This window comes from Zea mays, chromosome 5 (genome assembly GCF_902167145.1).
Source record: "Zea mays cultivar B73 chromosome 5, Zm-B73-REFERENCE-NAM-5.0, whole genome shotgun sequence".
NCBI lineage: Eukaryota > Viridiplantae > Streptophyta > Magnoliopsida > Poales > Poaceae > Zea > Zea mays.
Window position 1 is genome coordinate 198,243,861 of NC_050100.1, and position 10,536 is coordinate 198,254,396.

At 42.7% G+C, this 10,536-nt stretch overlaps 1 pseudogene; it reads right to left on the bottom strand.

The window, feature by feature from the left end:
- Positions 1-620: 620 nt before the first annotated feature.
- LOC103627528 (uncharacterized) lies at positions 621-3,029 on the bottom strand (annotated as a pseudogene).
- Positions 3,030-10,536: the final 7,507 nt, after the last annotated feature.

Below are 10,536 nucleotides of genomic sequence, written 5' to 3' on the forward strand. Positions count from 1 at the left end.
CCTCCTCCGGACGACTGAGTGGTCGAGGGGGAGGCTCCGTTGGAGACAGCCTAAGCAATCCGCCCAGACGACTGATGAGCGCCCCCCAGAAGTCCTACGCTACTAACGGTATGTCCCCTCCATTTTCCTCCTTTTGCTTCGATGAGCTATCGTGGGGAAATGTCTGCGCCAAATCAGCGCTGGCGCAACGCCGGGTACAATGGCGAGAGACGGTCGGTCGGAGCGTCGGCTGCAGTCAGTAGGGAAGGGGCCACAGGTGGCAGTAACACCCTCAGGACTAGTTTGGCAGCGAGGAGAAAAAATTCCCTTGGAAACCAACCAAGGAGGGGATTTTAGATGCCACCTTATTTCCCGGAGATAATTTCCCCTCTCAGTTGTATTTTCCTGGTATAGTTTGGGAAGCAAAGGGCTAAATACCCCTCTTCAGCAAAAATACATCAAAAATTTAGGAAAAACAAACAAAAATAAGGAATATTTAGAAAACTCAAAAACAATAAAACATCACTAAAATCCAGAAATATGAAGCGTGTATGACTCACACAAAGTTCAATTTGAATACCATATAATATTCAAGGAAGCTAATCCATCCATCATCACATTACATAGTATCATCATCTCCATTCCCACGTACAGATAGACAATATAATATAAAAATGGAGTATTAGGAAGTTTGGCAGTAGAATAAGACATCTAAAACATGCACGCCACATGTCAACTTAATGCGTTTTAGTTTCATGCCAGCTTCCTTCTCCATGTCCACTTCATGTGTTGCTTGCACTTAACACACTGCAAGTAACACCAATTGACACACATTTTAGTTCATATGGTTACACAATTATATAGTTCAATGCTAGTAGCATAACATAGAAGTGTGGTTAAACAATATATAGCAGTAGGAGTTAGTAGTTGAAATGAATCAATTTAGTATATACACAATGAACATTATCTTAGAAAGACTAGATGTGAAGTAAATGTGAAATACAAAAGTAGATTATATATAGACGATTGCAAATTATTGGTATATATTAAACCAAAGGTCAGATAATAGTACTACAAAAATAGACAAGTTGTTTAGGAACAAAAGGAAACAATTTTGAGTTTGGGTAGCATTTTAGTTCATGGATACTTTCCAAATGTTTGATCCTTGTCATCAGCAGCTAGCAATAACCATCAGCAGCTACTAGCAATTGTTAAGAACAATTAAGTTTGTAATGCAGTGAATACCTGTAAGCCCATCTCTTCATCGCCACATTCACCTCACATCACATGATAGTAGCGAGCGCTCTACAAGCACTGTGGAGAAAAATAATCAGCAATAATCATATAAACAAACTTCAATTGCATAGAAACTAAGAAATATAACTTACCTAATTTTCCTCTGCAACCAAAGTAATCTAGCATTGTGGTTTTTTGACTTCATAAACACCTCTCTGTTTATCGCAGATTCAAAGATCTCCATTGCATATGATCTATCCTCATAAGTGAACCCATCAATTCTATCCAACTTTTCTAGACACTTTTCCATAGACACTTCTTCAATACCTTCGAGCGTTTTGGATGTGGCGCTCCTCTTAAAATCCACAAAACTTTCAATGGCTGCTCCAATTTGGCTTTGCTTGCGCTTTCTCCCATTTCCACCTTCTACATGTCTTGATTGAGCTTCATTTGATATTTCTTGCCATTCCATGGAGAATGGGTTTGTGTGGGGGTGCAAGGGAGAGTGGCTTTGTTCAGAGGTACTCCTGTTCGAATGAGCAGTAGCATAAGCGGAAGCTGTAGCAAGAGGGCCACCAGGAGGGGCAGCAAGAGGGCCACCAGGAGGGGCAGTAAGAGGACGAACAGGAATGAAAGAAGGTGGTGGCATTTGTTGAGTGGATGTGAAATTCAAATCTCATGTAGCCACACTACCTAAAAAGAGAGAAGATGAGTAAAAATACCTTCTGATAAGTAGTAAAAAGATAGAAGTTATGAGTAAAATACCTTCGTGCAGGGCTTCCAAAGAGTAGTACAATGGAAATGGCTTCTTTTGGTACTTCGCTACCTTTGGGTGAGCCTATATGTGCAAGATGAAATCACAAAAAATAAGCTTACATGTGCAATATTAAGAAAACATATTCAATATTGAGGAAATGACTTACAAGGATGAGCTTTTCCCAAAGTTCTGGCTCAGCCACTATCATACATAGGGAATCATTCCAACCCACCCCAGTTTCTTTCCTTGAATCTCTTACTGCCTTGTAATGAGATTTAAGCTCCTTATCTTTGTCTTGCATTTGCTGTTTGGAGTAATGGGCAAGAGGAGACCTCTCATTGAACTTGTTTGTGATATTGTTCCATCCCTCAACAGTCCAACCATTTTGACTTTTGAACTTTGGGTTGTCCTTATATTCAAGGAGCACATCAACCAGACCTTTATCATACACAGTGTTCCAAGCTGCCCTAGAAACATTCTTTGCCATGGCTATATTTCCCAACAAAACATAGTAAACATAAGGCTTTACTACTACATAATAAAACATAAGGCTTTACTACTACATAATAAAACATAAGGCTTTATTACTATATAATAAATATAAGAGATCCTAAACTAGCTATTGTAGGCAGCCCACATTTGGAGAGCAATCTGATCTCTCAGGTTGCTTCCATCACTTGAGTCCATATCATTGGGGTAGTTGTTGTCTCCCTCTGGGACTTCAACATACTGGCTTGGAGATATATGATCTGGTTGGTGGTCAAGCCAACCTTCATCACTGTTTTGCCCTCTAATTATGTTGTGAAAATCAACAGCTGCCGCTGCTATCTTGATTTGATTTTGGATAGGATGAAATGTGCCTACTTTGAGAATTGGAAACCTTTTCTTCAGAACACCAATGGCTCTTTCGATGTGGTTGCGAAGAATGGCATGACGATGGTTGAATAGCTCTTTGTAGTTCACATAACTAGCTTGTGATGAACGACGCCTTCTAAACTCGCTAAGGTGATACCTAACTCCTTGGTATGGGGCAATAAAGGATGATGTATTTGCATACCTGAGAGCACCTAGAGGGGGGGTGAATAGGTGATCCTGTAAAAACTTGAAACTCAAAGCCATAGACTTGATTAAGTGTTAGCACAATGAAATCAAGTGGCTAAGGAGAGCTCTTGTGAATCACAATTGACACAGTGAGAACAAGCACAAGAGACACAGAGATTTATCCCGTGGTTCGGCCAAGTACAACACTTGCCTAGTCCATGTTGTGGCGTCCCAATGGACGAGAGTTGCACTCAACTCCTTTCAAGTGATCCAATGATCAACTTGAATACCACGGTGTTCTTTTTCCTTTACCCTTTCCCGTTTGCGAGGAATCTCCACAACTTGGAGCCTCTCGCCCTTACAATGATATGATCACAAAGAAGCACAAATGTAAGAGTGGGAAGAGCAACACACACAAGCCTCAAAGCACGAGCACAAACACGCACACAAGTCACAACTTGAGCTCAAAGATCACACACGGGGTTCTCAACTCAAAAGGAGCTCAAATTGCTGTCACAACGAATCAAATGAGCTAGAGAGATGTCTTGGTGCTAAGAGATGATCAAAGAATGCTTGGTGTTCTACTTCATGCGCCTAGAGGTCCCTTTTATAGCCCCAAGGCAGCTAGGAGCCGTTGAGAGCAATCCAGGAAGGCAAATCTTGCCTTCTGTCGACTGGTGCACCGGACAGTCCGGTGCAGATTTCTTTCCTATTCTGGCGCAGCCGACTGTTGAAGAATTGGAGCCGTTGGCGCACCGGACACTGTCCGGTGCACACCGGACAGTCCGGTGCCCCTTTAGACTGTTGGCCCGGCCATGCCTCACGCGCGGATTGCGCGGCCGACCGTTGGCTCACCGGACAGTCCGGTGCACCACCGGACAGTCCGGTGGATTTTAGCCGTACGCCGTTGATCGCTTCCCGAGAGCGACGACTTCGCCGTGGATGGCTCACCGGACAGTTCGGTGCACCACCAGACAGTCCGGTGATTTATAGTCGTACACCGCCGTCGAGTCCCGAGAGCGGACTGTTCACCGAGACTGGTCCTGGCGCACCGGACACTGTCCGGTGCACCCAGACCGAAGCTGTCTTTAGCTGCACACTGTCAGCTCATTTTCAAATTGTTTTCTCCTGATTCTAGCACTTAGACAAATATGTTAGTACACAAAAACCAATGTACTAAGTCTAGAATCATACCTTTGTATTGATTTGCACTTTGTCCACCATTTGTCATAGTTTAACACATGACCATTTGTGTTGGACACTTAATCACCAAAATACTTAGAAATGGCCCAAGGGCACATTTCCCTTTCAATCTCCCCCTTTTTGGTGATTTATGCCAACACAACAAAAGCAACATATAGAAGTGCAACATCAATGCAAATGAGAACAAGAATTTGTTTTGATTCAAATTTGGCATATTTGGATCATTTTTTGCCACCACTTGGTTTGTTTTTGTAAATCAAACTCAATTTCCTATCTCTAAGTCAAATTCACTTGTTGAGGCATAGAGAAAGGTATTCCAAGAGAAATTGATCAAAGATTCAAAAACTCCCCATTTTTCCCATAATCAAACATTTTCCCCACAAGAGACCAACTTTTGACAAGAAGAGACATTAAGAGAATTTTGTCAAAACAAAAACTCTAATTCTACTATTTTCAAAATTCTCAAGTGGTAGCTGATCCATTTGCTTTAGCCTTAATTTCTCCCCCTTTGGCATCAAGCACCAAAACGGGATCATTGTTGGCCCTTTAAACTTATTGCCTCACCAAAAATTGTCAATTAAGAGCAAAAGGCAATAAGAGACACGAAGATGAACTTGGAGTAAGTTACCCTCTCATCGGAGTGCAGTGGAAGTCTTTCATGGTCCAAGTCCATCTTTCCCTTTCAATCCACCTTTGAGACTAAATCAAGCAAGCTCAAACACATGGTTAGTCTCAAAGGGTCAAGTTGTAGCACAGCTCCCCCTAAATATGTGCACCACTTGCACATGGACTTGTGAGGTACGGGGAGTGCTTGTACAACTTGAGCACCATAAATAAGCAACAAAATGCATAGAATGAACATGATCAAAGTAGAAAACACATGTATGCTATAAATCAATCCAAGTTCCGCGAATCTAAGACATTTAGCTCACTACGCAGCCTGCAAAAGGTCTTCTCATCTAGAGGCTTGGTAAAGATATCGGCTAGCTGGTTCTCGGTGCTAACATAAAACACTTCAATATCTCCCTTTTGCTGGTGGTCTCTCAAAAAGTGATGCCGGATGTCTATGTGCTTAGTGCGGCTGTGTTCAACAGGATTATCCGCCATGCGGATAACACTCTCATTATCACATAGGAGTGGGACTTTGCTCAGATTGTAGCCAAAGTCCTGGAGGGTTTGCCTCATCCAAAGTAGTTGCGCGCAACACTGTCCTGTGGCAACATACTCGGCCTCAGCGGTGGATAGGGCAACGGAAGTTTATTTCTTAGAACTCCAGGACACCAGGGACCTTCCTAAGAATTGGCATGTCCCTAATGTACTCTTCCTATCAACCTTACATCCAGCATGATCGGAGTCTGAATATCCAATTAAGTCAAAGGTAGACCCCTTTGGATACCAGATCCCGAAGCAAGGCGTAGCGACTAAATATCTAAGAATTCGCTTCACGGCCACTGAGTGACACTCCCTTGGATCGGATTGAAATCTAGCACACATGCATACACTAAGCATAATATCCGGTCTACTAGCACATAAGTAAAGCAAGGAACCTATCATAGACCGGTATGCCTTTTGATCAACGGACTTACCTCATTTGTTGAGGTCGACATGTCCGTCGGTTCCCATTGGAGTCTTTGCGGGCTGTGCGTCCTTCATCCCAAACCGCTTGATCAAATCTTGTGTGTACTTCGTTTGGGAGATGAAAGTGTCGTCCTTGAGTTGCTTCACTTGGAACCCAAGTAAGTAGTTCAACTCGCCCATCATCGACATTTCAAACTTTTGAGTCATCACCCTGCTAAACTCTTCACAAGACTTTTGGTTAGTAGAACCAAATATTATGTCATCGACATAAATTTGGCATACAAATAAGTCACCATCACAAGTCTTAGTGAATAAAGTTGGATCAGCTTTCCCAACCTTGAAAGCATTAGCGATTAAAAAGTCTCTAAGGCATTCATACCATGCTCTTGGGTCTTGCTTAAGTCCATAGAGCGCCTTAGAGAGCTTACACACGTGGTCGGGGTACCGTTCATCCTCAAAGCCAGGGGGTTGCTCTACGTACACCTCCTCCTTGATTGGCCCGTTGAGGAAATCGCTCTTCACATCCATTTGGAACAACCTGTAAGAATGGTGAGCGGCATAGGCTAACAATATGCGAATTGACTCTAGCCTAGCCACAGGAGCAAAAGTCTCCTCAAAGTCCAAACCTGCGACTTGGGCATAACCTTTTGCCACAAGTCGTGCCTTGTTCCTTGTCACCACCCCGTGCTCGTCCTGTTTGTTGCGGAACACCCACTTGGTTCCCACAACGTTTTGCTTGGGACGTGGCACCAGTGTCCAAACTTCATTTCTCTTGAAATTGTTGAGCTCCTCCTGCATGGCCAACACTCAGTCCGGATCTAGCAAGGCCTCTTCTACCCTAAAAGGCTCAATAGAAGAAACAAAAGAGGAATGCTCACAGAAATTAACTAATCTAGAGCGAGTAGTTACTCCCTTGCTAATATCACCCAATATCTGGTCGACGGGATGATTCCTTTGAATCGTCGCTCGAACTTGAGTTGGAGGGGCATGTTGTGCTTCTTCCTTCATAACATGATCATCTTGTGCTCCCCCTTGATCACACGCCTCTTCTTGATGAACCTGTTCATCGTCTTGAGTTGGGGGTTGCACCATTGTTGATGAAGAAGGTTGATCTTGCTCCTTTTGTTCCTGTGGCCGCACATCTCCAATAGCTATGGTGCGTATTGCGGTCGTTGGAACGTCTTCTTCATCTACATCATCAAGATCAATAACTTGCTCTCTCGGAGAGCCATTAGTCTCATCAAATACAACGTCACTAGAGACTTCAACCAAACCCGATGATTTGTTGAAGACCCTATACGCCTTTGTATTTGAGTCATAACCTAACAAAAACCCTTCTACAGCTTTGGGAGCAAGCTTAGAATTTCTACCTTTCTTCACTAGAATGTAACATTTGCTCCCAAAAACACGAAAGTATGACACATTGGGTTTGTTACCGGTTAGAAACTCATATGAAGTCTTCTTGAGGAGGTGATGAAGGTAGACCCGTTTTATGGCGTGGCAAGCCGTGTTCACGGCTTCCGACCAAAACCGCTCGAGCGTCTTGAACTCTCCAAGCATCGTCCTCGCCATGTCTATGAGCGTCGTGTTCTTCCTCTCTACCACATTGTTTTGTTGTGGTGTGTATGGAGCGGAGAACTCGTGCTTGATTCCTTCCTCCTCAAGATACTCCTCCACTTGAAGGTTCTTGAACTCGGACCCGTTGTCGCTCCTTATCTTCTTCACCTTGAGCTCAAACTCATTTTGAGCTCTCCTTAGGAAGCGCTTGAGGGTCCCTTGGGTTTCTGTTTTATCCTGCAAAAAGAATACCCAAGTGAAGCGGGAAAAATCATCAACTATAACAAGACCATACTTACTTCCTCCTAAGCTTAGGTAGGCGACGAGTCCGAAGAGGTCCATATGAAGTAACTCTAGAGGTCTTGACGTGGTCATTACATTCTTGCTGTGATGAGCACTTCCCACTTGCTTACCTGCTTGACAAGCTGCACAAGGTCTATCTTTTTCGAAAGCCACATTTGTTAGACCTAACACATGTTCTCCCTTTAGAAGTTTGTGAAGGTTCTTCATCCCCACATGTGCTAAACGGCGATGCCACAACCAACCCATGCTAGTCTTAGCAATTAAGCATGCATCTAGACCGGCCTCCTCTTTTGCAAAATCAACTAAATAAAGTTTGCCATCTAGTACACCATTAAAAGCTAATGAACCATCACTTCTTCTAAAGACAGACACATCTACATTTGTGAATAAGCAATTATAACCCATATTACAAAGTTGACTAACGGACAACAAGTTATACCTGAGCGACTCAACTAAAAACACATTAGAAATGGAGTGCTCAGATGAAATAGCAATATTTCCTAGTCCTTTAACCTTGCCTTGATTCCCGTCACCGAATATGATTGAATCTTGAGAATCTTTGTTCTTGACGTAGGAGGTGAACATCTTGTTCTCCCCTGTCATGTGGTTTGTGCATCCGCTGTCAATAATCCAGCTTGAACCCCCGGATGCATAAACCTGCAAGGCAATTTAGGCTTGGGTCTTAGGTACCCAACTCTTGTTGGGTCCTACAAGGTTAGTAACAATGGTCTTAGGGATCCAAATGCAAGTTTTATCTCCCTTGCATTTTGTCCCTAATTTCCTAGCAATCACCTTCTTATCCTTTCTACAAATTGCAAAGGAAGCATTGCAAGCATGATAAATTGTAGAAGGTTCGTTAATTATTTTCCTAGGAACATGAGCAACATTTCTCCTAGGCATATGATGAATGACATTTTTCTTATGCATATCTCTACCATGCACATAGGAAGAACTTGAAGCAAACATGGCATTTGAATCATAAGCATTATAACTCATATCATAATGAATATTTCTAGAAAACTTCCTATCATGATACATAAAAGCGTGGTTCTTTTGACTACTATTAGCCATAGGGGCCTTCCCTTTCTCCTTGGCGGAGATGGGAGCCTTATGACTTGTGAAGTTCTTGGCTTCCCTCTTAAAGCCAAGCCCATCCTTAATTGAGGGGTGTCTACCAACAGTGTAGGCATCCCTTGCAAATTTTAGTTAATCAAATTCATTTTTGCTAGTCTTAAGTTGGGCATTAAGACTAGCCACTTCACCATTTAGTTTTGCAACAGAAGTAAGGTGCTCAACACATGCATCAACATTAAAGTTCTTACACCTATTGCAAATCACTACATGTTCTACACAAGAATTAGATATATTTGCTACTTCTAGCTTAGCATTTAAATCATCATTAATACTCTTTAAGCTCAAAATAGATTCATGGCAAGTAGATATTTCACATGAAAGCATTTCATTTCTTTTAACTTCTAAATCAAGAGAATTTTGTGCACTAACAAATTTATCATGCTCTTCATATAAAAGATCCTCTTGCTTCTCTAACAATCTATTCTTCTCATTCAAAGCATCAATTAATTCATTGATCTTGTCAATTTTAGTTCTATCTAAACCTTTGAATAAGTTAGCGTAGTCTACTTCATCATCACTAGACTCATCGTCACATGAGGAAGCATACATAGTGGTACTTCGAGTACTTACCTTCTTCTCCTTTGCCATGAGGCAGGTGTGGTGCTCGTTGGGGAAGAGAGCCGACTTGTTGAAGGCTGAGGCGGCGAGCCCTTCATTGTTAGAGTCGGACGAGGAACAATCCGAATCCCACTCCTTTCCAAGGTGTGCCTCACCCTTCGTCTTTTTGTAGGTCTTCTTCTTTTCCCACTTTCCGCTCTTTCCTTGTTCCTGGTCACTATCATTTTCGGGACAGTTAGCAATAAAATGACCAATCTTACCACACTTGAAGTAGGAGCGCTTCCCCTTCGTCTTGCTCTTGTTGGGATGCTCCTTGCAACCTTTGAGTGCCTTCTTGAAGCGCTTGATGATGAGGGTCATTTCGTCCTTGTTTAGCCCGGCCGCCTCAACTTGTGCCACCTTGCTAGGTAGCGCCTCCCTGCTACTTGTTGCTTTGAGAGCAATAGTTTGAGGCTCATAGATCGGCATTAGACCATTCAATGCATCATCAACATATCTTGCCTCCTTGATCATCATTCGCACGCTTACGAACTTTCCGAGTATTTCTTCGGGTGTCATCTTGATGTACCTAGGATTCTCACGAATAGAGTTTACAAGATGAGGATCAAGGACAGTGAAGGACCTTAGCATAAGTCGGACGACATCGTGGTCCGTCCATCTCGTGCTTCCATAACTCCTTATCTTGTTGACCAGGGTCTTGAGCCTATTGTATGTTTGAGTTGGCTCCTCTCCCCTGATCATTGTGAACCTTCCTAGTTCGCCTTCCACCAACTCCATCTTGGTGAGCATGGTGGCGTCGTTCCCCTCATGCGAGATCTTGAGGGTGTCCCAGATTTGCTTGGCATTATCCAAGCCGCTCACCTTATTGTATTCTTTCCTGCACAAGGATGCTAAAAGAACAGTAGTAGCTTGTGCATTTTTATGGATTTGTTCATTGATGAACATGGAGTTATCCGAACTATAAAATTGCATTCCATTTTCTACTATCTCCCATATACTTGGATGAAGAGAGAACAAGTGGCTACGCATTTTGTGACTCTAAAATCCGTAGTCCTCTCCATCAAAGTGTGGGGGTTTACCAAGTGGAATGGAAAGCAAATGAGCATTGGAATTATGCGGAATACGATAATAATCAAAAGAAAAGTTCGAGTTAACCGTTTTTTTCTCCTCGTATTCGTCGTCCTTTTGAG